The sequence below is a fragment of the Bombina bombina genome, chromosome 4 (assembly GCF_027579735.1).
Source record: "Bombina bombina isolate aBomBom1 chromosome 4, aBomBom1.pri, whole genome shotgun sequence".
NCBI lineage: Eukaryota > Metazoa > Chordata > Amphibia > Anura > Bombinatoridae > Bombina > Bombina bombina.
In genome coordinates this window covers 934,510,979-934,538,398 of record NC_069502.1, presented here as the reverse complement: position 1 = coordinate 934,538,398, position 27,420 = coordinate 934,510,979, and positions in this window count along the sequence as shown.

The window sequence follows — 27,420 nt, the reverse complement described above, 5'->3', positions numbered from 1 at the left end:
GGATGAAGATTTTGGAGCCAGGACGGATCGGTGATACCTGGTGAGGTGAAGACAAGGTAGGATGATCTTCAGGGGCTTAGTGTTAGGTTTATTTAAGGGGGGTTTGGGTTAGATTAGGGGTATGTGGGTGGTGGGTTGTAATGTTGGGGGGGGTATTGTATGTTTTTTTTTACAGGCAAAAGAGCTGAACTTCTTGGGGCATGCCCCGCAAAGGGCCCTGTTCAGGGCTGGTAAGGTAAAAGAGCTTTGAACTTTAGTAATTTAGAATAGGGTAGGGCATTTTTTATTTTGGGGGTCTTTGTTATTTTATTAGGGAGCTTAGAGTAGGTGTAATTAGTTTAAAATTGTTGTAATATTTTTCTTATGTTTGTAAATATTTTTTTATTTTTTGTAACTTATTTCTTTTTTGTTTTTTGTACTTTAGTTAGTTTATTTCATAGTAGTTATTTGTAGATATTGTATTTAATTAATGTATTGATAGTGTAGTGTTAGGTTTAATTGTAGGTAATTATAGGTATTTTATTTAATTAATTTAATGATAGTATAGTGTTAGGTTTAATTGTAACTTAGGTTAGGATTTATTTTACAGGTAATTTTGTAATTATTTTAACTAGGTAGCTATTAAATAGTTCTTAACTATTTAATAGCTATTGTACCTGGTTAAAATAATTACAAAGTTGCCTGTAAAATAAATATTAATCCTAAAATAGCTACAATGTAATTATAATTTATATTGTAGCTATATTAGGATTTATTTTACAGGTAAGTATTTAGCTTTAAATAGGAATAATTTATTTAATAAGAGTTAATTTATTTCGTTAGATTAAAATTATATTTAATTTAGGGGGGTGTTAGTGTTAGGGTTAGACTTAGCTTTAGGGGTTATTACATTTATTAGAATAGCAGTGAGCTCCGGTCGGCAGATTAGGGGTTAGTAATTGAAGTTAGGTGTCGTCTATGTTAGGGAGGGCAGATTAGGGGTTAATACTATTTATTATAGGGTTAGTGAGGCGGATTAGGGGTTAATAACTTTATTATAGTAGCGGTGCGGTCCGCTCGGCAGATTAGGGGTTAATAAGTGTAGGCAGGTGGAGGCGACGTTGAGGGGGGCAGATTAGGGGTTAATAAATATAATACAGGGGTCGGCGGTGTTAGGGGCAGCAGATTAGGGGTACATAAGTATAACGTAGGTGGCGGTCGGCAGATAAGGGGTTAAACAATTTAATTGAGTGGCGGCGATGTGGGGGGGCCTCGGTTTAGGGGTACATAGGTAATTTATGGGTGTTAGTGTACTTTAGAGTACAGTAGTTAAGAGCTTTATGAACCGGCGTTAGCTCAGAAAGCTCTTAACTACTGACTTTTTTCTGCGGCTGGAGTTTTGTCATTAGATTTCTAACGCTCACTTCAGACACGACTCTAAATACCGGAGTTAGAAAGATCCCATTGAAAAGATAGGATACGCAAATGACGTAAGGGGATCTGCGGTATGGAAAAGTCGCGGCTGAAAAGTGAGCGTTAGACCCTTTTTTGAGTTACTCCAAATACCGGAGTTAGCCTAAAACCAGCGTTAGGAGCCTCTAACGCTGGTTTTCACGGCTAACGCCAAACTCCAAATCTAGGCCTAAATGCGCTAGAAGTAACTTGTTAGCACGCATCAGGTTAGCGCAATACCTTTTTTCTTTCAACTCATAATACCAGCGCAACCCTATGCATAAAAAAGATAACTTCTTGCTCAATTAGCGCTATAGCGGAAAATACTGCTCCACTTGTAATCTAGCCCTAGGAAAAATACAGGGTACACTGTCCCTTTAAAGTCTGTTTAATGTCCTTTTTCTCTTCTCAATATGAATACTTCTACAGCTTGAAATGGTGGAGTAGACAAATGGCTTATCCTAATACAGTTCTTCACTCTTCATAATTATACCTATTATATTTACATAGCCTAATAATTTTAAAAACAAATGATTAAACTTTATTAAAAACATTAGACGTCATCTAAAACAAATATATATATTATCCAGAGCTAGTATGACAAATTAAAGTTGTATTGTGTGCTTTTTTTTGGGAACACGTTAAGGCTGTAATAAATTACTGGATGTTTTGCCAGCCAAAAGCCAAAGTAATCACAAGTCTTGCTGTAGACATTTTCCATTGAGCACAAGTTCTTTCAGTCTAATAGTGAAATCCTTGTTTTGTGCACAGAGACACAGTCTTAATGGTTGTTGAAATTATTTTGGAAAGCATAATCATTTTTTTTGCAAATTTCCGTTAATCTTTCCATATTTCTCTGGTCCACCTGAAATGCTAGTTTATTCTTATTTTAAAAAGAGTATAACAATTGGTTCATTCTTCAATAAGTAATGTATTTAACATCTAAAAGAAACACTGTTGTATAGCCTGCAGTGTTGGAACCGAATCTTAAGTTTCAATACTAAGCAGCCGTGCTCAAGGGAGTTCTAGACAATTAATTTAAATTTACAATTGAATGCCTTGTCCTGTAGTTATGCTTAGATTTGCAATTGGCTAAAGCTTGATTTTCAAATTACTCATAGATAAACAATGAATTTAAAAGCATCACATACTGCATTGCTCAAAAATATGCTCCAATGCGAAATTCCCAGACCATCAAGTTTTTAAATAAATAATCATAATTTAGAGACATATTTTTCGATTATTATAAAAGGTCAGTCAAAAGGAAATTTCAATGCAAAAATAACATGATCTGATTTATGAGTATATCTTTTTTGCATTGCTGTGGTTAAATGAAAATGGTCAAGCTTAATTGATAATGCCTTACTCAAACAACGCTTGATAGGGTATTGCAGTTTGTTGTATAAAATGTTTAACCAAACAATTTTTAACACACCTGATATTTTATATAGGAAACAGTATTACAAGTTGTCGGTAATATTGAAAGTGTATAGCAAAGAATAACTAACATAGATGCCAACATTTAAAAAAAAAAATCCAGGAACACAGAGTATTGACGACCTACTGTTCAAATTCTCCGCCCACTGAGTTCTGCGATCAAAACACACCTATTTGATAGTAATTGTATAGTTTAGACTTATCCATAGATTATTATACAAAAAACAGCACCAAGCTCTTATACCTACCCCATACTATTGTCAATACCAGTCTCTGGAACACATTCTGGGCATATGGTTATTGTTACAACACAGTATCAAAATTAGGCAGACATGTAATAAGTGAATTCATTCAATAACAATATTTCAGTAGAAGTTAATGATATTTAAATAATACACTATATATATATATATATATATATATATATATATATATATATATATATATATATATATATATATATATAACAGGCAAGAAATCCCCAAAGGCGGGAAGGATTGAGACCGAAGCTACATCCAAAGTCAGTTCAAAACCAGTTTATTGGCAGAGTGCAGGTACAAAAGGTGAAGCCAGAGCAAAAACATCTGACGTGTTTCGCGCATGCGCACATGCGCTTCATCAGAGGTGATGTGTTCAAGGTGTGAATGGACTTATATACAGCAAAGTAGCCAATCCAGGTATCTTTAGGTAAATGGGTCAACAGTTGCACCTGCAGTATGTGATAAGATCAATTGCTGTAAACAAGGCATCCACTCAATCTTTCTCTTATAGATAAATATATATGTGTAAATAATTAAATTCTAACACTTCATATGTGGAAGTCTATAAGTGTGTATAAACATATATTGTGATATATTCAATAACAATTTTTTATATAAGCAATAGAAAAAATACAATTCATAAATACAACAATAACTAATAACTAATAATCTTAAGGATCTAAACATAAATAAATAAGTAGATGATGCTAATAAGTGAGGATGGGACACAAAGTACTAGTTATGAACCTTGGAAGTGATAATAAAAATATAAATGTAGATATAAACTTTGTTTCCAGAATGGTAAATAAATAAAAATTGGATAGCTAATTATAGATCCAATCTTAACCTTGTAGCTATCTCTTATAGGAAAGGAAAAGAAAATAAAAAAAAAAATTTGAAAACATATTCTCTAAGCAAGGAAACACAATAAATATTTTTTATGTATCATGTTATAAAAAAGTATATATTTAAACATTTAAATAATATTATTAACCCTAAGAAATAAATAAATAAAATATGTATATAAGGTTAATAGAAAAGAAAGAAAAGAAAAAGATCTAATTTTGAATGATGGAATTTCACTATAGTAATAAGTAATTTTACTATATCAGTTTTCAAATACATTTTAATTTTTAATTTTAAATTCTTAGTTAGAACAGACTAGGGAACTAATGAGTTATATTTATTTATTTATTCATATTCATTAGATAGGGAACAGTCAAAAACTAGCTTTTGTAGTAACTCACTTTTTTAGCACACTTTTTTTTAACAAATCAATAAAGGGATTATGTAAGAATTAGATAACAGGATAGCATGGGGCCTATTCAACAAATAAATCGACATCCATCCTCTTGTTGATGCCCTCTGGTGCTCTTGTATGTAATTTTACAATCCAAAAGACTTCTTTTTTCCTTAGGCTTTTTTCCCTATCTCCTCCTCTGGGATGTTTTTTAATCAGGTCAATGCCTATGAATGAGAAATATCTAGAACCTATACCATGGAGTCTGAAGTGTTTAGCTACAGGTGTTCTAGGCTCTTTTTCATCCAAAGAACGCAGATGCTCACGGATCCTATCTTTCAGTGGGCGAGTAGTTATGCCCACATATTGGCAGGAGCAAAATAGGCAATTAACCAAGTAAACTACATATTGAGAATTACAATCAATCCTGTCCCTAATCTGAAATGTTTGATTCGTCACATGTGAGGAAAAAGTGTCTGTCACAGTTATGCTTGTACACCCTTTACATGGTACATGGCCACATTTAAAGCATCCTGATTTTAAACTTAGCCAATTGGAGCCTACTGTTACTTTTTCAGTGAATTGCTTACTAGTTATTTCTCTTATGGTTGGGGCTTTTCGTGCTATGCACTTGATTCCAGATGTTAAGATGTCTTTTAAAGCTTCATCACCTTTTAAAATGGTTAGATTATTCTTGACTATACTACAAATCTGATTATATTGTTTACTAAATTGTGTAACAAACAGGAGATTTTGACTAGGCATCACAGCCCTGTTAGATCTCTTGTTCCTCTCCAGATTATTCCTTCCTTGTAGTAAGTCCTGTCTATCTAGAGTTGCTATTTGTTTTTCTGTTTGTAGTAATAGATTTCTTTGATATCCCCTATCTGTCAGTCTATTTGTCAATTCTCTAGCCTGGGAACAATATTCTGTTAGTTCTGTACAGTTTCTCCTAAGGCGCAAGTATTGGGCCTTCGGTATGCCTCTCTTAAGGTGGTCGAGATGGCAAGAATCAGCTCTCAGTATTGTGTTTCTGGCCAGGGGTTTGCGATAAGTACATGTGGAAATTTTATTGTCTGATACCTTTAGGTTCAGGTCCAAAAAGTCAATAGTATAATTATGTGTCTGTGCTGTAAATGTCAAATTATATTCATTTTCGTTCAGATATTCTGTTAATTTATCTACATTATAACTATCCCTAGTCTCCCAGATAACAATAATGTCGTCTATAAAACGACCATAAAGTATGATATTGTTTTTATATGGAAATGAATCTGAGAAGATCATATTAAGTTCTAACCACCCCATATAAATATTGGCAAAGGCTGGGGCAAATTTTGCCCCCATCGCCGTGCCTCGTCTTTGTAGGTAATAAGTACCCTGAAAGATGAAAAAATTATGTTTCAAAAGGAACTCAGTTACCTGAACAATGAATGTTATAAATTCATGACTGTAATCTGAGTATCTATGTAGCATAAAATCAATGGCTTCTAATCCTTTTGAATGGTGGATATTCGAATATAGAGCAGTCACGTCAATAGTAGTCCATACATAGGAATCATTCCACGTAAGATCTGTAATTTGTGTAAGCAAATGTGTACTGTCTTTAATATATCCAGGGAGAGCCACCATGATTGGTTGAAGGATGTGGTCGAGCCAGCCACCCAATCTTTCGCACAAAGACCCATTGCTGGCAACAATGGGTCGTCCAGGGGGATTCTTAAGTCCCTTATGTATTTTGGGTGCAATACGGAAGTATGGGGTGGTCGGCTCTTCCACATATAAATATTCTGTTAATTCTCTAGTCATGAAATTATGTTCTATTGCATGGTCCAACAAATGGCTAAGTTTATTTTTGAAGGAGGTGGTGGGATTGAATGTTAGTTTAGTATATAACATACAATCACTCAATTGATTCTCAACTTCACCTATGTAATCTTTTTTTATTTAAAACCACCACCGCCCCTCCCTTGTCCCAGACCATCAAGTTTTTAAATAAATAATCATAATTTAGAGACATATTTTTCGATTATTATAAAAGGTCAGTCAAAAGGAAATTTCAATGCAAAAATAACATGATCTGATTTATGAGTATATCTTTTTTGCATTACTGTGGTTAAATGAAAATGGTCAAGCTTAATTGATAATGCCTTACTCAAACAACGCTTGATAGGGTATTGCAGTTTGTTGTATAAAATGTTTAACCAAACAATTTTTAACACACCTGATATTTTATATAGGAAACAGTATTACAAGTTGTCGGTAATATTGAAAGTGTATAGCAAAGAATAACTAACATAGATGCCAACATTTAAAAAAAAAAATCCAGGAACACAGAGTATTGACGACCTACTGTTCAAATTCTCCGCCCACTGAGTTCTACGATCAAAACACACCTATTTGATAGTAATTGTATAGTTTAGACTTATCCATAGATTATTATACAAAAAACAGCACCAAGCTCTTATACCTACCCCATACTATTGTCAATACCAGTCTCTGGAACACATTCTGGGCATATGGTTATTGTTACAACACAGTATCAAAATTAGGCAGACATGTAATAAGTGAATTCATTCAATAACAATATTTCAGTAGAAGTTAATGATATTTAAATAATACACTATATATATATATATATATATATATATATATATATATACATATATACACACACACCAAATGTTGGGCACAAGAGGTATGTATGCCATTTTAAAGGTTCCTGGAGAGAACAGTATTGCGCAATCCTGCCAAGTTTGAATTTTAGTATTTGCAGTAATTTTTCTTATGCAGTGACATCACATTAAGACACGTCATAGGAAGAGATATCATATGAAGTAAAATAATATACAAAAACTGACTTTTAATAATGTTAAAGAATAAAATGAATTCCTTTACTTTAGAACCAGTAAACAGAAAACTATCTGCATCACATCATAATTTATTAAAGTGTATAATTTAAACAAATAAGACGTGCAAATATATTTACAAAACTGTTACTATTAACAGTCATTAATTCTTCCCAAAGACCGTACAAATAGAAGAAGCATTCTTGCACTATTGCAGTAATGTTATTATGAAACATAAACCATTTCTTAATCAATTATTATTACCTGTCCAGCTTTTATATATTATCACTTCCCTATATATTACACTATTGCAGGGCTCAGCTGAGTTCTTAAAGACACATAGAACTGGAGCAATGTTTCTTAAGTTATCCTGGAGAGGTACAGGGGAGGAACTAGGCTGCAGTGTGTCAAATTAATATAAACAGGATGAGAGACACAGCAAACACTTAGTGCAACTGATCTCACTGTGTGATTATGCACAGCACCGGAATGGGTGAGCTGCTGGGGGCACATGGGTTATTGTATTATTTAGTCTAACAGCTATTTTCATATTTTTGCACTGTGTGTAGGAAGTGGTACTGTTTAAAACTCAAACTAAAATCAGTAAGCTGCAGATGACACAGAGTGCTAAAATATGAAGATTACTGTCAGACTAGATAATGCAAAGATGCAAACAATAAATTATCTACAGTAGTAGCCAAGTAATCCACTCTCTTTTGCAACAAATCAGCACGGCTCCTTACCTAGTGTGGAGGAGCTGCTTCCGTTTTTTCTTCTGATTTGTAGCAGTATAAAAATTGATCACTCAGAAATAGTGCAGCAAGGACTCATGGTCTAAGACTTTCTCTAAGTGAGCAAGCAGAGTACTTGCGGCACACCCAGCCTCACCAGCAGCTCCTCCACATTAGCTTGTGTCACACATGCACCAGCTCAGCTGCAGCCCTCCAAATCTCCTGGAGGGGACGTTTCCAGGGACAAAAAAATCCAGGGACATACAATAAAATCAAGGGACTGTGCCTGAAAATCAGGGACTGTTTGCAACTATGGGGCATATCTATCAAGCTCCGGATAGATCTTGAGGCCCTGTGTTTCTGGTGAGCCTGCAGGCTCGCCAGAAACACCAGTTATGAAGCAGCGGTTTAAAGACCGCTGCTCCATAACCTGTCCGCCTGCTCTGAGCAGGTGGACAGACATTGCTGCAATTCAACCCGATCGAGTATGATCGGGTTGATTGACACCCCCTGCTGGCGGCCGATTGGCCGTGATTCTGCAGGGAGCGGCATTGCACCAGCAGCTCTTGTGAGCTGCTGGTGCAATGATGAATACAGAGAGTGTATTGCTCTCCGTATTCAGCGAGGTCTGGCGGACCTGAACCGCACTGTCGGATCAGGTCCGCCAGACTTTGATAAATAGAGGCCTATGTCATTACCTGAGCTAAATTTTTGTGCTCAAATTCAACATGAATAATTTTAATGTGGGCCCTGATAGAAATCTATTATCTGAGAAAAATTAGTATTACGCATCAGTAATATCTGACACGGATACTGTAGCACGCACTATAATACCATGTGCAAGTTATATATATCATCAGTAATCCAAGAGCAAAAATGCAAGTGCCAAACATTATAACCATTTCATACTGCTTGTATTTTTGTTTATAATCTTGGCATATGTATTGCAGGTTGTGCGACTGCAGTTTCTGATTGACTCATGTTCTCCTTTCTGTTTAACCCCTTTAGGGGTTAAGTACATAGTTATCTATGGTCAGTAATGCAAAAATTACATACAGCAATGAATTAGAGTTTCTAAGTTTTGCATTAAATGACTAGATATGAGATAGTTGTCTCTAGTTATCAAGACGTCAACCACAAATACGCTGCAATTCCGCAGCATATTTGTGGCGAGGCTGATTCGCCTTAGTTATCAACCCCTACTGCCTGGCAAAAGTAGAATATAGTGACGTAAGCTTCGATCCGCCGGACTCAGTCTGACACAGAACGATGCTTACGTCACTCCAGATGTTTCAAACGCAAGTTCGGCACAATCTGACTACTTTTGGTAGTTATCAAATGACTACCAGGTACGCTCGCCACTATTCCGGGCCAGCGTACCTGGATTTCAATCCGCCGCCCTGGAGGTGGCGGATCCCATAGGAATCAATGGGAGTCTGACCATAGCGAAAGCTCATGTTCGCTGCTGCCCGAAATCCCATTGATTCCTATGGGAGATGTCTGCACCTAACACCCTAACATGTACCCAGAGTCTAAACACCCCTAATCTGCCCCCCCTACACCGCCGCAACTAAATAAAGTTATTACCCCCTAAACCGCCGCTCCCGGACCCCGCTGCAACTATAATACATATATTAACCCCTAAACCGCCGTTCCCAGACCCCGCCGCAATCATAATAAATATGTTAACCCCTAAACCGCCGCTCCTGGACCCCGCCGCAACCTACATAATACCTATTAACCCCTATCCTGCCCCCCCTATACCGCCGCCACCTATAATAAATTTATTAACCCCTATCCTGCCCCCCCTACACCGCCGCCACTATAATAAAATTATTAACCCCTAAACCTAAGTCTAACACTAACGCTAACACCCTACTAACTTAAATATTAATTAAATAAATCTAAATAATAGTACTCTTATTAACTAAATTAATCCTATTTAAAACTAAATACTTACCTATAAAATAAACCCTAATATAGCTACAATATAACTAATAATTACATTGTAACTATTTTAGGATTTATTTTTATTTTACAGGCAACTTTGTATTTATTTTAACTAGGTACAATAGCTATTAAATAGTTAATAACTATTTAACAGCTACCTAGCTAAAATAAATAAAAAATTACCTGTAAAATAAATCCTAACATAAGTTACAATTAAACCTAACAGTACACTATCATTAAATTAATTAAATAAATTAGCTACCAATACCTACAATTAAATACAATTAAATAAACTAAACTAAATTACAAAAAAAAAACCACTAAATTACAGAAAATAAAAAAATATTACAAGAATTTTAAACTAATTACACCTAATCTAAGCCCCCTAATAAAATTAAAAAAAAATAAAAGTCCCTACCCGTCTGTAAACATTTTTTTTCATTTTATGCCAATAAAGCTTGTTAAAAAAAAAAAAAAAAAAAAAAAAAAAAAAGTAATCCGCTCTTTTACCAGCCCTTAAAAGGGCTTTTTGCGGGGCATGCCCCAAAGTATTCAGCTATTTTGCTTGTAAAAAAAAAAATACAACCCCCCCAACATTAAAACCCACCACCCACATACCCCTACTCTAACCCACCCAAACCCCCCTTAAATAAACCTAACACTAACCCACTGAAGATCTTCCTACCTTGAGTCGTCTTCATCCAGCCGGGCCAAAGTCTTCATCTGATGGGGCAGAAGAGGACATCCAGACCGGCAGAAGTCTTCATCCTATCCGGGCAGAAGAGGACATCTGGACCGGCAGACATCTTCATCCAAGCGGCATCTTCTATCATCATCCATCCAACGAGGAGCGGCTCTATCTTCAAGACTTCCGGGGCGGAACATCCTTCTTCACCGACGACTACCCGACGAATGAAGGTTCCTTTAAGTGACGTCATCCAAGATGGCGTCCCTCGAATTCCGATTGGCTGATAGGATTCTATCAGCCAATTGGAATTAAGATAGGAAAAATCTGATTGGCTGATGCAATCAGCCAATCAGATTTTTCCTAACTTAAAGAAGACGACTCAAGGTAGGAAGATCTTCAGGGGGTTAGTGTTAGGTTTATTTAAGGGGGTTTGGGTGGGTTAGAGTAGGGGTATGTGGGTGGTGGGTTTTAATGTTGGGGGGGTTATATTTTTTTTTACAGGCAAAAGAGCTGATTACTTTGGGGCATGCCCCGCAAAAAGCCCTTTTAAGGGCTGGTAAAAGAGCTGATTACTTTTTAATGTAGAATAGGGTAGGGACTTTTATTATTATTTTTTTATTATTTTATTAGGGGGCTTAGATTAGGTGTAATTAGTTTAAAATTCTTGTAATATTTTTTTTATTTTCTGTAATTTAGTGTTTTTTTTTTTTGTAATTTAGTTTAGTTTATTTAATTGTATTTAATTGTAGGTATTGGTAGCTAATTTATTTAATTAATTTAATGATAGTGTAGTGTTAGGTTTAATTGTAACTTAGGTTAGGATTTATTTTACAGGTAATTTTGTAATTATTTTAACTAGGTAGCTATTAAATAGTTAATAACTATTTAATAGCTATTGTACCTAGTTAAAATATATAAAAAGTTGCCTGTAAAATAAAAATAAATCCTAAAATAGCTACAATGTAATTATTAGTTATATTGTAGCTATCTTAGGGTTTATTTTAAAGGTAAGTATTTAGTTTTAAATAGGAATACTTTAGTTAATAAGAGTACTATTATTTAGATTTATTTAATTAATATTTAAGTTAGGGGAGTGTTAGGGTTAGTGTTAGACTTAGGTTTAGGGGTTAATAATTTTATTATAGTGGCGGCGGTGTAGGGGGGGGCAGGATAGGGGTTAATAAATTTATTATAGGTGGCGGCGGTATAGGGGGGGCAGGATAGGGGTTAATAGGTATTATGTAGGTGGCGGCGGGGTCCGGGAGCGGCGGTTTAGGGGTTAACATATTTATTATAGTTGCAGCGGGGTCTGGGAGTGGCGGTTTAGGGGTTAACATATTAATTATAGTTGTGGCGGGGTCCGGGAGTGGCGGTTTAGGGGTTAACATATTTATTATAGTTGCGGCAGGGTCTAGGAGCGGCGGTTTAGGGGTTAATAACTTTATTTCGTTGCGGGGGGCTCCGGGGGTGCCGGTATAGGGGGTAGAACAGTATAGTATAGTGTGAGTGCTTAGTGACAGGGGTATCAATAAAGCTGTAAAAAAGCCGAAGAGCAGCGATATTGATGATTGATAACTATCACAGTCTGCTGCTCATTGCCCCGTACTTGGTGCGCAACTTTTTGACAGATTTATTGATAACTTTGGCGAGCGTATTCAGGTCCACGGCGGCGATGTGAGGAGAGCTTCAGTGAGCGTATTGGGGCCGGCGATGGCAGGTACGTACGGAGTTTCATAACTAGAGGCCATTGACTCAAGGGAGGAAAGCATTATTCTGTCACTATATAAAGCCCTGGTAAGACCTCACCTTGAGTATGGAGTGCAGTTCTGGGGACCGATCGCAAAAAAAGATATTGCAGAACTAGAAAAAGTTCAGAGAAGGGCCACAAAGCTAATAAGGGGATTGGAGAATTTAACCTATGAGGAGAGGCTAGCCAAACTGGGTCTGTTTTCTTTAGAAAAAAGGCGCTTAAGAGGTGACATGATTACTTTCTATAAATATATTCAAGGCCCATATACAGAGATGGCAGAAGCGCTGTTTATTCCAAGAAAATTGTTTGTGACCAGAGGTCACAATTTAAGGTTGGAGGAAAGGAGATTTCATCTCCTGCAACGGAAACGTTTTTTCACTTTAAGAGTAATAAAATTTTGGAACTCATTACCAAAGAAGGTAGTGAATGCCAATACCCTAGATACATTTAAAAATTATTTGGATACATTTCTGTCTATAAACAAAATTCATGCATATGATTGCTAGTATTAAATGGGTCACCTTTTAGTGGGATTATTTAAGCTTAACTGGAGCTTTTTGTATATATTTTAGATTTGTATAGGTTGAACTCGATGGACTTCGGTCTTTTTTTCAACCTCATCTACTATGTTACTATGTTACTATGTTACTATGTATTGACACCCCCTTCTAGCGGCCGATTGCTCGTGAATCTGCAGGGGGCTGTATGCTGTCAGCATTTATCGATGTGCAGCAGACATGATATGCTACATCGTATAATCTCCGCTCGCACATTAATAAATTGACCCCTTGAAGTAAAAGTCAATGCTAGCGTTTTTGAAAATATATCTTTTTTCAATAAATCTAGCTTCCTTTTTTAGGAAGAAGCCAAGCATGATGGAAGCTGTAGTATACTATTTAATTCTCAGTGTTGTGCCACTGCAGTTCTGGACTATATTTCTTGGAAAGGTAGAAAGCATTTGCATGAGGCCCCGCTATTCCTCCATGTATGGTCAGATTCACTACACAGGGTAGGGTGCATTCTACCAGTGTCCTTAACCCCTTTGATGCGTATATTGAGCTATACTCGTCATACACATTGCAGCCTGTAGATACCTGACATGCCCTTTTCGTCATGCAGGATTTCATTGATTAAACACTGTTTTCGGAGATCCCCCGCACTACTACACTAAATGGAGGTGGGGGGTTCTTCAAACCCATTAAAGGGACAGTCTACACCAGAATTTTTATTGTTTTAAAAGATAGATAATCCCTTTATTACCCATTTCCCAGTTTTGCATAACCAACACAGTTATATTAATATACTTTTAACCTCTGTGATTATCTTGTATCTAAGCCTCTGCAAACTGCCCCTTTTTTCAGTTCTTTTGACAGACTTGCAGTCTAGCCAATCAGTGCCTGCTCCCAGATAACTTCTCGTGCACGAGCACAGTGTTATCTATATGAAATACGTGAACTAACACCCTCTAGTGGTGAAAAACTGTTAAAATGCAATCTGAAAGAGGTGGGCTTCAAGGTCTAAGAAATTATCATATGAACCTCCTAGGTTAAGCTTTCAACTAAGAACACCAAGAGAACAAAGCAAAATTGGTGATAAAAGTAAATTGGAAAATTGTTTAAAATTACATGCTCTGTCTGAATCATGAAAGTTTATTTTGGCCTAGACTGTCCCTTTAATCTCAGTTCGCTTATAAGCTACAAACCTACAAATTCCATAATTTAAAAGAGAATTGTCTGCTCTTTCAAATTGATGTAGTCTTGGACCCGTAATAGAAAGCAAATCTTTTTAAAATAAAGTAATAAACACATAGGGTTTTGATTGTGGATTTCACATTATATGCACAATAAAGATATCTGGTATGTAGAGACCCCCTAATAAAGTTTATTTTCTGGTAAAGAAGTCCCTCTCAAAAAAAATATATGAATTTTGTCTGTATAATCAGGTGATCATCTTGCAAGAAAAAATTGCTTCTATTTCACTAATGCACAAAGGGGCATCTCTAATCTTTATTATAACCCCCAAAAGCCCAAATGGGCCCCAATTTCACATGTGGCTGCCCTTGATGACAGTTTAGTAAGGTGAAAAGCAACCTTTAACCCAGCATCTGTATCAAACTAGAGTTTTTTTACTGCTCTTGCATCCTTTACCTTCTTGGGCTGTTTTCCGTCTTCAGCGTATCGTGGCTACGTGTCTCGCTGTCCAGAGCACTCTGTTTTAGATAAAAGTTCCACTGCTCACATATGTAGTGTATAGCGTATATTGCATCTACGCGTTTCAGCCAACAGTGGCCTTTATCAAGATGCTTTACTTTTTAATCTTTGCCTTTTTAAAGTCGCCCCATCCAAACATCTTCCAATCATCTATTAGCAGATTTCTGCTTATAATGATTGTCTGTCTGCTACTTCAGGACTCTGCAAAAATCAGAACTCAAAGATTGTCAACATTACCTGAAGAAGTTGAAGGACCGTTTTTCTTTCTCATACCATGAGACAACTGCTGATGCAAGGACCTGTCTAGGATTGTCAGGTGCCTGAAATTGAACCAAGCAGTCTGGTATTATAGCTTTCAGTGCTGCACCTCTCACTTTTCTGACTGGCATGCTCATTGGTTTCCTCCTCTCATACCCCCCATAGTAAAATAGTAAAATGCACACCATGTACAGGGAAGGCAGCATTCATCAGTCGTATGTCAAGATATTGGGGTCTTATCTGAGTTCTTATAAGGATGTGTAGCTGACAGAGGGTCATGGTCAAAGGTGATTTGAGAGCTCTTAAGGCTTTAGGTCTTTTCTTAAAGGGACAGCCTACACCATAATTTGTATTGTTTAAATAGATAGAGAATCCCTTTATTACCCATTTCCCAGTTTTGCATAACCAATAATATATATACTTTTTACCTCTGTGATTACCTTGTATCTAAGCCTCTGCAGATTTCCCCCTTATTTCAGTTCTTTTGACGTACTTGCATTTTAGCCAATCATTGCTCACTACTACATAACTTCCCGGGCATGAGCACAATGTTATTTATATGGCACAAATGAACAAACACCCTATAGTTGTGAAAAACTGTCAAAATACATTCAGATAAAAGGTGGCCTTTAAGGCCTAAGAAATTAGCATATGAGCCTACCTAGGTATAGATTTCAACTAAGAATACTAAGGCCTAGATTTGGAGTTTTGTCGGTAAGGACCCGCGTAGCTAACGCCGGCTTTTTTCTGGCCGCACCATAAAAATAACTCTGGTATTGAGAGTCCACATAAAGGCTGCGTTAGGCTCCAAAAAAGGAGCGTAGAGCATTTTTAACGCAGCTTCAACTCTCAATACCAGAGTTGCTTACGCAAGCGGCCAGCCTCAAAAACGTGCTTGTGCACGATTCCCCCATAGAAAACAATGAGGCTGTTTGAGCTGAAAAAAAACCTAACACCTGCAAAAAAGCCGCGTTCAGCTCTTAACGCAGCCCCATTGTTTGCTATGCGGAAACACCTCCTAAGTCTGCACATAACACCCTAACATGTACCCTGAGTCTAAACACCCCTAACCTTACACTTATTAACCCCTAATCTGCCGTCCCTGCTATCGCTGACACCTGCATTTTATTTTTAACCCCTAATCTGCCGCTCCGTAAACCGCCGCTACTTACATTATCCTTATGTACCCCTAATCTGCTGCCCCTAACACCGCCGACCCCTAAATTATATTTATTAACCCCTAATCTGCCCCCCACAATGTCGCCTCCACCTGCCTACACTTATTAACCCCTAATCTGCCGACCGGACCGCACCGCTATTATTATAAAGTTATTAACCCCTAATCCGCCTCACTAACCCTATAATAAATAGTATTAACCCCTAATCTGCCCTCCATAACATCGCCGAACCTAACTTCAAACATTAACCCCTAATCTGCCGACCGGAGCTCACCGCTATTCAAATAAATGTATTAACCCCTAAAGCTAAGTCTAACCCTAACACTAACACCCCCCTAAGTTAAATATAATTTTATTCTAACGAAATAAATTAACTCTTATTAAATAAATTATTCCTATTTAAAGCTAAATACTTACCTGTAAAATAAATCCTAATATAGCTACAATATAAATTATAATTACATTGTAGCTATTTTAGGATTAATATTTATTTTACAGGCAACTTTGTAATTATTTTAACCAGGTACAATAGCTATTAAATAGTTAAGAACTATTTAATAGTTACCTAGTTAAAATAATTACAAAATTACATGTAAAATAAATCCTAACCTAAGTTACAATTAAACCTAACACTATACTATCATTAAATTAAATAAAATACCTACAATTACCTACAATTAAACCTAACACTACACTATCAATACATTAATTAAATACAATACCTACAAATAAATACATTTAAATAAACTAACTAAAGTACAAAAAATAAAAAAGAACTAAGTTACAAAAAATAAAAAAATATTTACAAACATAAGAAAAATATTACAACAATTTTAAACTAATTACACCTACTCTAAGCCCCCTAATAAAATAACAAAGCCCCCCAAAATAAAAAAATGCCCTACCCTATTCTAAATTACTAAAGTTCAAAGCTCTTTTACCTTACCAGCCCTGAACAGGGCCCTTTGCGGGGCATGCCCCAAGAAGTTCAGCTCTTTTGCCTGTAAAAAAAAACATACAATACCCCCCAGCCAACATTACAACCCACCACCCACATACCCCTAATCTAACCCAAACCCCCCTTAAATAAACCTAACACTAAGCCCCTGAAGATCTTCCTACCTTGTCTTCATCCTGCCAGGTTCACCGATCGGTCCAGAAGAGCTCCTCCGATGTCCTGATCCAAGACCAAGCAGGGGGCTGAAGAGGTCCATGATCCGGCTGAAGTCATCATCCAAGCGGGAGCTGAAGAGGTCCATGATCCGGCTGAAGTCTTCATCCAAGCGGGGCAGAAGAGGTCTTCCATCCGATTGAAGTCTTCATCCAAGCAGGATCTTCTATGGTCATCCATCCGGAGCGGAGCGGCAGGATCCTGAAGACCTCCGACACGGAACATCCATCCTGGCCGATGACTGAACGATGAATGATGGTTCCTTTAAATTACGTCATCCAAGATGGCGTCCCTCGAATTCCAATTGGCTGATAGGATTCTATCAGCCAATCAGAATTAAGGTAGGAATATTCTGATTGGCTGATGGAATCAGCCAATCAGAATCAAGTTCAATCCGATTGGCTGATTGGATCAGCCAATCGAATTGAACTTGATTCTGATTGGCTGATTCCATCAGCCAATCAGAATATTCCTACCTTAATTCCGATTGGCTGATAGAATCCTATCAGCCAATCGGAATTTGAGGGACGCCATCTTGGATGACGTCATTTAAAGGAACCGTCATTCGTCGTTCAGTCGTCGGCCAGGATGGATGTTCCGCGTCGGAGGTCTTCAGGATCCTGCCGCTCCGCTCCGGATGGATGACCATAGAAGATCCCGCTTGGATGAAGACTTCAATCGGATGGAAGACCTCTTCTGCCCCGCTTGGATGAAGACTTCAGCCGGATCATGGACCTCTTCAGCTCCCGCTTGGATGATGACTTCAGCCGGATCATGGACCTCTTCAGCCCCCCCGCTTGGGCTTGGATCAGGACATCGGAGGAGCTCTTCTGGACCGATCGGTGAACCTGGCAGGGTGAAGACAAGGTAGGAAGATCTTCAGGGGCTTAGTGTTAGGTTTATTTAAGGGGGAGTTGGGTTAGATTAGGGGTATGTGGGTGGTGGGTTGTAATGTTGGGTGGGGGGTATTGTATGTTTTTTGTTACAGGCAAAAGAGCTGAACTTCTTGGGGCATGCCCCGCAAAGGGCCCTGTTCAGGGCTGGTAAGGTAAAAGAGCTTTGAACTTTAGTAATTTAGAATAGGGTAGGGCATTTTTTTATTCTGGGGGGCTTTGTTATTTTATTAGGGGGCTTAGAGTAGGTGTAATTAGTTTAAAATTGTTGTAATATTTTTCTTATGTTTGTAAATATTTTTTTATTTTTTGTAACTTAGTTCTTTTTTATTTTTTGTACTTTAGTTAGTTTATTTAAATGTATTTATTTGTAGGTATTGTATTTAATTAATGTATTGATAGTGTAGTGTTAGGTTTAATTGTAGGTATTTTATTTAATTAATTTAATGATAGTATAGTGTTAGGTTTAATTGTAACTTAGGTTAGGATTTATTTTACAGGTAATTTTGTAATTATTTTAACTAGGTAACTATTAAATAGTTCTTAACTATTTAATAGCTATTGTACCTGGTTAAAATAATTACAAAGTTGCCTGTAAAATAAATATTAATCCTAAAATAGCTACAATGTAATTATAATTTATATTGTAGCTATATTAGGATTTATTTTACAGGTAAGTATTTAGCTTTAAATAGGAATAATTTATTTAATAAGAGTTAATTTATTTCGTTAGAATAAAATTATATTTAAGTTAGGAGGGTGTTAGTGTTAGGGTTAGACTTGGCTTTAGGGGTTAATACATTTATTAGAATAGCGGTGAGCTCCGGTCGGCAGATTAGGGGTTAATAATTGAAGTTAGGTGTCGGCGATGTTAGGGAGGGCAGATTAGGGGTTAATACTATTTATTATAGGGTTAGTGAGGCGGATTAGGGGTTAATAACTTTATTATAGTAGCGGTGCGGTTCGCTCGGCAGATTAGGGGTTAATAAGTGTAGGCAGGTGGAGGAGACGTTGAGGGGGGCAGATTAGGGGTTAATATATATAATATAGGGGTCGGCGGTGTTAGGGGCAGCAGATTAGGGGTACATAAGTATAACGTAGGTGGCGGCGCTTTGCGGTCGGCAGATTAGGGGTTAATTATTGTAGGTAGCTGGCTGCGACGTTGTGGGGGGCAGGTTAGGGGTTAATAAATATAATATAGGGATCGGCGGTGTTAGGGGCAGCAGATTAGGGGTACATAAGTATAACGTAGGTGGCGGCACTTTGCGGTCGGCAGATTAGGGGTTAATTATTGTAGGTAGCTGGCTGCGACGTTGTGGGGGGCAGGTTAGGGGTTAATAAATATAATATAGGGATCGGCGGTGTTAGGGGCAGCAGATTAGGGGTACCTAAGTATAACGTAGGTGGCGGTCGGCAGATTAGGGGTTAAAAAAATGTAATTGAGTGGCGGCGATGTGGGGGGACCTCGGTTTAGGGGTACATAGGTAGTTTATGGGTGTTAGTGTACTTTAGAGTACAGTAGTTAAGAGCTTTATGAACCGGCGTTAGCCCAGAAAGCTCTTAACTACTGACTTTTTTCCTGCGGCTGGAGTTTTGTCGTTAGATGTCTAACGCTCACTTCAGACACGACTCTAAATACCGGAGTTAGAAAAATCCCATTGAAAAGATAGGATACGCAATTGACGTAAGGGGATCTGCGGTATGGAAAAGTCGCGGCTGAAAAGTGAGCGTTAGACCCTATTTTGAGTGACTCCAAATACCGGAGGTAGCCTAAAACCAGCGTTAGGAGCCTCTAACGCCGGTTTTCACGGCTAACGCCAAACTCCAAATCTAGGCCTAAGAGAACAAAGCAAAATTGATGATAAAAGTAAATTGGAAAGTTGTTTAAAATGGCATGCCCTATCTCAATATAGTAAACCTTTATTTTTGGCTAGACTGTCCTTTTAAGTCAGATGTAGGTGTGGGTCTGACAAAGGGGCTTCAGGATATATTGGGTCTCATCCGAAGTCTGATGTGAGTATGGAATTTAAATACAAACTGCAGGGCAGATGGAATCTGATTTGTGGTGTATTATTTTATTGGACTTCTAGAGGAGCTGCAAGGAGAAGTGTGTCAGATTTAAAGGGATAGGAAAGTCAAAATTAAACTTGCAGATTTCAGATGTAATTTTAAAACACTTTTAAATTCTCTTATATTTTCGAATGTGCTTTGTTCTCTTGGTTGCCCTTGTTGAAAAAGAATACGCACATATCCTGCACTAGTGGGAGCTAGCTGCTGATTGGTGCCTGCACACATTTGTTTCTAGTGATTGGCTAACTAGATGTGTTCAGCTTACTGCCAGTAGTAGAATGCTGTTCCTTCAGCAAAGGATAACAAAATAATGAAGCAAATTTGATAATAGAAGTAAATTGAAAAGCTGTTTAAAACGGTATGTTTATCCAAAAGTAAATGTTAAGGTTTCCTGTCCCTTTAAGGTTTATTGTGGATGTGAAGCATATATGAAGATTATCTTGGCAAGTAAATAAAATTATATTAAAATAAGTGGCAGAATATTATAAGGGATAGGAAAGTCAAAATCATACTTGCATGGTTCAAATAGTGCATGTAATTTTAAGACACTTTTACATTCACTTCTATTTTTTAAATGTGCTTCATTCTCTTGGCATCCCTTGTTTAAAAACAATACACACATATCATGCACTAGTGGGAGCTAGCTGCTGATTGGTGCCTGCAGACAGTTGTCTCTTGTGATTGGCTAACTAGATGTGTTCAGATAGCTGCTAGTAGTGCAATGATGTTCCTTCCGCAAAGGATAACAAGATAATGAAGCAAATTTGATAATAGAATTAAATTGGAAAGTTGTTTAAAATGGTAAGTTCTATCCAAATCATGAAAGAAAAATTTAGGGGTTTCTATCCCTTTGATATAGTTATTTATATTAATAGCAAATAATTAGTGAAGAAGCTTATATAAGTTAAACAATTAAAATATATGAAATTTGGAAAAAGTAAGTATAATCATATAGGAATCAACAGTGGTGACTTGTTAAGTTTTATGTTGGTGGGATGTAATATTCTTCACCTTTACTTATGCTGGAGAACCTACAGGGAGTGCAGAATTATTAGGCAAATGAGTATTTTGACCACATGATCCTCTTTATGCATGTTGTCTTACTCCAAGCTGTATAGGCTCGAAAGCCTACTACCAATTAAGCATATTAGGTGATGTGAATCTCTGTAATGAGAAGGGGTGTGGTCTAATGACATCAACACCCTATATCAGGTGTGCATAATTATTAGGCAACTTCCTTTCCTTTGGCAAAATGGGTCAAAAGAAGGACTTGAGAGGCTCAGAAAAGTCAAAAATAGTGAGATATCTTGCAGAGGGATGCAGCACTCTTAAAATTGCAAAGCTTCTGAAGCGTGATCATCGAACAATCAAGCGTTTCATTCAAAATAGTCAACAGGGTCACAAGAAGCGTGTGGAAAAACCAAGGCGCAAAATAACTGCCCATGAACTGAGAAAAGTCAAGCGTGCAGCTGCCAAGATGCCACTTGCCACCAGTTTGGCCATATTTCAGAGCTGCAACATCACTGGAGTGCCCAAAAGCACAAGGTGTGCAATACTCAGAGACATGGCCAAGGTAAGAAAGGCTGAAAGACGACCACCACTGAACAAGACACACAAGCTGAAACGTCAAGACTGGGCCAAGAAATATCTCAAGAATGATTTTTCTAAGGTTTTATGGACTGATGAAATGAGAGTGAGTCTTGATGGGCCAGATGGATGGGCCCGTGGTTGGATTGGTAAAGGGCAGAGAGCTCCAGTCCGACTCAGACGCCAGCAAGGTGGAGGTGGAGTACTGGTTTGGGCTGGTATCATCAAAGATGAGCTTGTGGGGCCTTTTCGGGTTGAGGATGGAGTCAAGCTCAACTCCCAGTCCTACTGCCAGTTTCTGGAAGACACCTTCTTCAAGCAGTGGTACAGGAAGAAGTCTGCATCCTTCAAGAAAAACATGATTTTCATGCAGGACAATGCTCCATCACATGCGTCCAAGTACTCCACAGCGTGGCTGCCAAGAAAGGGTATAAAAAAAGAAAATCTAATGACATGGCCTCCTTGTTCACCTGATCTGAACCCCATTGAGAACCTGTGGTCCATCATCAAATGTGAGATTTACAAGGAGGGAAAACAGTACACCTCTCTGAACAGTGTCTGGGAGGCTGTGGTTGCTGCTGCACGCAATGTTGATGGTGAACAGATCAAAACACTGACAGAATCCATGGATGGCAGGCTTTTGAGTGTCCTTGCAAAGAAAGGTGGCTATATTGGTCACTGATTTGTTTTTGTTTTGTTTTTGAATGTCAGAAATGTATATTTGTGAATGTTGAGATGTTATATTGGTTTCACTGGTAAAAATAAATAATTGAAATGGGTATATATTTGTTTTTTGTTAAGTTGCCTAATAATTATGCACAGTAATAGTCACCTGCACACACAGATATCCCCCTAAAATAGCTAAAACTAAAAACAAACTTAAAACTACTTCCAAAAATATTCAGCTTTGATATTAATGAGTTTTTTGGGTTCATTGAGAACATGGTTGTTGTTCAATAATAAAAATAATACTCAAACATACAACTTGCCTAATAATTCTGCACTCCCTGTATTTAAAGCCATATAAGCAATGTGATACTCCAATGCCACAAATTATATAATGGTCAAGATTTAAAAAAAAAAAAAAACTCTCTGTACGTCACAACTCAAAATGTAAGCAATTCAAAGGGTGGGCCATGGTCACATTTGCAAGTTGCAACTATAATCAAAATTCATCTCTCGCGACAGAGAATGATTTCCACTGTAAATGACACCGGCATTCCAAATAAGTAGAAAAAAATACCTCTATAAAACAGCCCAATTTAACATAAAAGAAAACTGGAAAACAGTTAAAGAACATTTTATACAAAAAGAAAAATTAGATAACCTTGAGAGCTTTTAGATAGCAAGACATGGCCAAGAGAGAAATACTTCTCAAAGGCAATAAAGTATTTATGAATTCCACATGCTGGGTCTAAGTGTAGATGAAAAATCCCAACCACAACAAAGCACCCATAACCAGCCCGTTGACCACCCCACAACACCCATAGCCAGCCTGTTGACCACCTCAAAACACCCACAGCCAGCCAATTGACCACCCCAAAACACCCACAGCCAGCCCGTTGATCACCACAAAACACCCATGACCAAGCACGTTGATTATCCCAAAACACCCACGGCCAGCCCATTGATTACCTCAAACTACCCACGGCCAGCCTATTGATCACCCCAAAACACCCACGGCCAGCCCATTGATCACATAACAGAGATATTTGAGATACCTTTCATTCTATTCAGTGAGACTATTTACCATAACAAAATACACATGCAAATATTTATATAAACTGTTTTTATAGGGTTTTTCCAAATTGTTACAGCATACAATTTTTAACAACTTTCTAATTTACTTCTGTTATCAAATTTTCTTTATTCTCCTGGTATGTCTTGTTGAAGGAGCAACAATGCAGTACTGAGAGCTAGCCGAACACATCTGATGAGCCAATCACAAGAGGAATATATGGGCAACCACCAATGAGCAACTACCTCCCAGTAGCGCATTGCTGCTCCTGAGTCTACTTAGGTATGCTTTTCAACAAAGGATATCAGAAGAATGAAGCAAATTTGATAACAGAAGTAAACTGGAAAAAAAAATTCATTGCAGTTTACTTCATTTGAGTTTACTGTTTTTATAAAGGGCCATTAAGTACAGTACAGGGAGTGCAGAATTATTAGGCAAGTTGTATTTTTGAGGATTAATTTTATTATTGAACAACAACCATGTTCTCAATGAACCCAAAAAACTCATTAATATCAAAGCTGAATAGTTTTGGAAGTAGTTTTTAGTTTGTTTTTAGTTATAGCTATTTTAGGGGGATATCTGTGTGTGCAGGTGACTATTACTGTGCATAATTATTAGGCAACTTAACAAAAAACAAATATATACCCATTTCAATTATTTCTTTTTACCAGTGAAACCAATATAACATCTCAACATTCACAAATATAAATTTCTGACATTCAAAAACAAAACAAAAACAAATCAGTGACCAATATAGCCACCTTTCTTTGCAAGGACACTCAAAAGCCTGCCATTCATGGATTCTGTCAGTGTTTTGATCTGTTCACCATCAACATTGCGTGCAGCAGCAACCACAGCCTCCCAGACACTGTTCAGAGAGGTGTACTGTTTTCTCTCCTTGTAAATCTCACATTTGATGATGGACCACAGGTTCTCAATGGGGTTCAGATCAGGTGAACAAGGAGGCCATGTCATTAGATTTTCATCTTTTATACCCTTTCTTGGCAGCCACGCTGTGGAGTACTTGGACGCATGTGATGGAGCATTGTCCTGCATGAAAATCATGTTTTTCTTGAAGGATGCAGACTTCTTCCTGTACCACTGCTTGAAGAAGGTGTCTTCCAGAAACTGGCAGTAGGACTGGGAGTTGAGCTTGACTCCATCCTCAACCCGAAAAGGCCCCACAAGCTCATCTTTGATGATACCAGCCCAAACCAGTACTCCACCTCCACCTTGCTGGCGTCTGAGTCGGACTGGAGCTCTCTGCCCTTTACCAATCCAGCCACGGGCCCATCCATCTGGCCCATCAAGACTCACTCTCATTTCATCAGTCCATAAAACCTTAGAAAAATCAGTCTTGAGATATTTCTTGGCCCAGTCTTGACATTTCAGCTTGTGTGTCTTGTTCAGTGGTGGTCGTCTTTCAGCCTTTCTTACCTTGGCCATGTCTCTGAGTATTGCACACCTTGTGCTTTTGGGCACTCCAGTGATGTTGCAGCTCTGAAATATGGCCAAACTGGTGGCAAGTGGCATCTTGGCAGCTGCACGCTTGACTTTTCTCAGTTCATGGGCAGTTATTTTGCGCCTTGGTTTTTCCACACGCTTCTTGCGACCCTGTTGACTATTTTGAATGAAACGCTTGATTGTTTGATGATCATGCTTCAGAAGCTTTGCAATTTTAAGAGTGCTGCATCCCTCTGCAAGATATCTCACTATTTTTTACTTTTCTGAGCCTGTCAAGTCCTTCTTTTGACCCATTTTGCCAAAGGAAAGGAAGTTGCCTAATAATTATGCACACCTGATATAGGGTGTTGATGTCATTAGACCACACCCCTTCTCATTACAGAGATGCACATCACCTAATATGCTTAATTGGTAGTAGGCTTTCGAGCCTATACAGCTTGGAGTAAGACAACATGCATAAAGAGGATGATGTGGTCAAAATACTCATTTGCCTAATAATTCTGCACTCCCTGTATAATTGGAAAATCTCTTACAATTGTATGCTCTATCTGAATCATGAAAGTTTAAAACGGTTCCAAAATAGAGTGTGTATATTTAGTAATCCATTTGAGCTGCAGCATTATGAGTATACTGAGCATGTAAGATGGGATATTTATATGCACAATAATTTAAAAGTGCTTATTATGCATTTCCCTTGTTTAGAGGAGCCAATGTGGGCTTTAGTCTGCAGACAACAAGGCTAGCACCTGTGGTAAATTTAGTATAAAGTGAATTATTTTACATTTGTCATTAGTTAAGGCCAATTAGAGACAGATATGTAGCAGAGCTAGTCATGAGAAGTCAGCAGGGTGCATTTCAAGGTTTTAGAGAAAGTAATTTCTGTATTTTTAGAGCTAAATTACATGAAAGGGGGCTAAACAAATAATGAAAAAATAATGCAAACTTTATTAATTATGTATAAATAAACATTTTCTATAAATATCTCAAAGTGTTTACTCTAATACTTTTACCATTACTAGTAATTGTATAAGAAGCACTGATGCTATATAGAAATCTTATTCACTAATAATTGTACCATTTTAGGGCTAGATTAAAAGTGAGAAGTTTCGGCACTTATACTGCGCTCTCACCTCACTACATGTCCCCTTGACCCTAAACCCTCACAGCTACACCCCTCCCTCTCTGCTACCCTTACCCCTATACTCACACACATTTTCAACCTCTCCCTCAGCACCGGTATATTTCCCTCTGAAACATGCACTTGTCTCCTACCTCCCCATCCAACTATTGCCCTATTTCCCTCCTCTCTCTTGCCTCAAAGCTTCTTGAAAAACTAGTATATGCACGCCTATCCCACTTCCTTACATTAAACTCCTTCCTTGACCCACTGCAATCTGGATTTCATCCTCATCACTCCACAGAGACAACAATTGTTAAGGTTACCAACGACCTACTTGAAAATCAAAAGGCCACTTCTCTCTGCTTATCCTCCTTGATCTGTCCTCAGCATTTGACACTGTTGACCACCCTCTTTTGCTCCAAACCCTCCAATCCTTCGGCATCTGTGACACAGCCCTTTCTTGGCTCTCTTCCTACCTGTCAAACCGTACCTTTAGTGTAGCCTTCTCTGGGGCCTCCTCTGCCCCGTCACCACTTTCTGTTGGAGTACCGCAAGGCTCTGTCCTCAGTCCCCTTCTCTTCTCAATCTACATGTCATCACTAGGTTCCGTTCCTTATGTTCCCCCCTTCTTCCAAAATCTCCACCCCCAATCTCTCTATAACTGTCAACAACTCAATCATTACCCCTACCACACATGCCCGATTTCTCAGGGTCACATTTGACTCAGATCTTTCTTTCACTCCTCACATTCAGTCCTTGGCTAAAGCCTGCCGCTTCCACCTCAAAAACATGTCTAAAATTAGACACTTCCTTATACAAGACACAACTAAGATTTTAATCCAATCTCTCATCCTTTTCCGCCTTGATTACTGCAACTCTGTCCTCTCTGGTCTCCCCACTTGCCACCTAGCTCCTTGACAATAGATAATGAATGCCTCTGCCAGGCTCATCTTCCTTACACTTTCCTTCACTGGCTTTATCTTGCCTCTAGGATCAAACACAAAATTCTCACTCTGACATACAAATCCCTCAACTGCACTGCTCCCCCCTATATCTCTGACCTTGTCTCCAGATACTCTCCCTCCCATCCCCTTCGCTCTGCTCATGACCTCCTACTCTCCTCCTCTCTTGTTACCTCATCACACTCCCGTTTACAGGACTTCTCCAGACTGGCTCCCATCTTGTGGAACTCTCTGCCTTGCTCCACAAGACTCTTCCCTAGTTTTGAAAGCTTCAAAAACTTCAAAAGCTTCAAGAGCTCCCTAAAGACTCTACTGTTCAGGGATGCATACAACCTATGCTAACCTTTCTTTATACCAGTTCCTCTCCTCCATTGCTATCCCTTGAACCCCCTTAGCATGTAAACCTAAGAGTCCAGCTGTTTGTTGATCACCT